Source organism: Mastomys coucha, chromosome X (genome assembly GCF_008632895.1).
Source record: "Mastomys coucha isolate ucsf_1 chromosome X, UCSF_Mcou_1, whole genome shotgun sequence".
NCBI classification, from domain to species: Eukaryota; Metazoa; Chordata; class Mammalia; order Rodentia; family Muridae; genus Mastomys; species Mastomys coucha.
The window spans coordinates 79,222,190-79,224,684 of record NC_045030.1 but is presented as its reverse complement, the minus strand read 5'-3'; the positions used below and the strand labels follow the sequence as shown (position 1 = coordinate 79,224,684).

The following is a 2,495-nucleotide window of genomic DNA, read 5'->3' as shown; positions in this document are numbered from 1 at the left end:
ACGTCAAATATGTCAAACGACTGTTGGTACACCGTTATTAGAGCGCATCAATAAAAAATACACACTTACACAGTCTCCATAATTGTGAATCAGCAGAACACTGGCTTATTAGCTATCAGCTGCCATTCAAGCACCCCACCCCCAAAGGACTTGGTAGGACTCCCTTGAGCCTGCCCTTCTTAGCTCGTGGGCTCCTGAGCTCGTGCAGACTGATGCTGAGGTATTACGAAGGGTGCAATCGAAAACCCGAGCCCGCTCGTGATGCAACCCTGGCCCAGTTTACACGTGCTTCCCTTCCCCCACTGCATGCCGGTGGTAGAGCTGCGTTTTTTCCGCCTGTAGGGTCACATTGTGGTTGATTGATTCTCCTTTCGCCTTGCTCAGTCATTCAGATTTGGAAAGTAAATAACAAGTTGACATCATTACAGCTTCAGGCTTTACCCGGTCGCCAGCTCTTAGCTACCGCAGACCCTCGAGTAGCTGCGCAGCAAACCCTACCCACCTAACTTGCTCAGCTCGGCTTGCCCAAATTAGTGCTTGGCAATTCCAAACTGAAGTTGGTTAAAAGCTTCCCTACGTGTTTCTGTTACTTGTTAAGTGCTGATCATGTTTAAAGTATGGAAAATTAATGGAGGGGAAAATTTTCATCTGCCATTAAGGGAGCATAGTGACCAATTTTTATTATAGGGTTCCTCTGACTAATAAAGTAAGAGTTTAGATTTTCTCTACCTTGCCAGCGTGATAGATTATAGCAATAATCCCAATTCTTGCTTTTGGACAGTTAAGGACTAGAGATTTGGAGAGATAGCTCACCGATTAAGAGCACTTACTGCTCTTACAGAGGACTCAGTTTCAATTTCTAGCACCTACAAGCCAGATCATCTCTTGTCACTCTGATTCCAAGAGATACTATGCCCTCTTCTGTCCTCCTAGGACTCCTGCATACATGTGGGACACATAAGTTCTCAAAGGTACACATACTCCTAAGAATAATAAATAAATCACCTTTGTTTTGCTTTGTTTTGGAAAGAAAGAAAGTTGGTAGAGGGCTATGGGGAAAGTCCCAAATTTTGGAAGGCTGAAGCAGGATGAAACTGAGCTAGCAAGACCCTATCCAAAAAATTAAGTCAAGTGTTTGTAATAAGCATTCATAGAAACTGCCAAAACATTGTAAGACCCAAAGACATAAAAACAGTCCCCTTTTTAAATAATAAGATCACCAACATTTTCTCTGCAATGCTGCTACATGAATGGAAATTTAGATTATTCTATTCATCTGCTTTGGCTGTTTGCTGTAGGTGCTGATGTGGAAGAAAGCAGGGACACAAAGGAGAGGAAAGAGGAAAGGTTTCTGTGTGTGTGTGTGTGTGTGTGTGTGTGTGTGTGTGTGTTTTCAGTCTTGGTGAACACTTTTTGCAAAAAGAAATGGACTTCCTGAATTGCTTTCACTTTGTTAGTGTGTTTCTTTGTGCAGCACTGAGACTATTCTTTTCTCAACAGTGGTGGCTTGAGAATACCGAAAGCACGAAAGGAAAAAGTGAGTTGGATTTCATTAAAATTATGGAAATCTGTAAAACATACTGTTGACAATTAAAGACAAGCCGGAAACAGAAAAGACAGTTGTAAAACCCAAGCCTGATAAAGGATTGTATGTATATATATATATATATATATATGTATATATATATATAATATATGTGTGTATATATGTATATATATAATAAATATATATATATTAAAAGGTTTGTTTAGTTTTTCAAGTATGTGTCCATGTGTCTCTGCACATGAATGTGAATGCCAGTGGAGGCCAGAAGAGGGTGTTGGATCCCTGGAGCTGGAGTTATAAGCCATTGTGAGCTGTCCATGTGGGTGTTAGAATAAAATCTCTGCAAGAACAATTGTCCACACTCATGCACATACAAATATATGCAAATCAAAATATTTTTTATATGGCACTCTCTGGCCTAGTGTGGTTGCACACACCTTTAGTTGCAATGCTTCCAAGGCAGAGGCAAACAGATTACTGTTTGAGGTTAACATGTCGACATAATGAGTTCCAGGCCAGCCTGTGATACACAATGAGACCCTATCTAAAAAAAATAAGTAAATGGATAAATAAAAATGTGCTCTTTACCATTATATCTTGTGATATAACATAACTATTATACAACAGAAAAGAAATAGGAAGAAGTACCAAAAATACAGCTATCAAGGTAAACATTATAATGAATGTCCTTTTCTGCTGGGCTCCATGCAGGCTAAGAGAGTGCTATACCACTGAGTTATAAACCCTGGCCTCATTCATTACACTGAGCACAGGGTCCCCAATTAAGGAGTTAGAGAAAAGACCAATGGAGCTGAAGGGTTTGCAGCCCCTTAGGACGAACAACAATATGAACTGACTAGTACCCTCAGGGCTCCCAGGGACTAAACCACCAACCAAAGAGTTCACATGGTGGGACTAATGGCTTCAGCAGCATATGTATAGCAGAGGA

The 2,495-nt window shown here is 40.5% G+C and overlaps 1 protein-coding gene across 1 annotated transcript in view; it reads right to left on the bottom strand.

Moving 5' to 3' along the window:
• The window catches only part of LOC116086553 (F-box-like/WD repeat-containing protein TBL1X), a 166,882-nt gene extending 166,660 nt beyond the window's left edge, over nt 1–222 (bottom strand). Inside the window, exon 1 of the mRNA XM_031364762.1 lies at nt 70–222. The gene's annotated coding sequence lies outside the window, so the exon portion shown is untranslated. The remainder of the gene's footprint in view (nt 1–69) is intronic.
• Nucleotides 223–2,495: the final 2,273 nt, after the last annotated feature.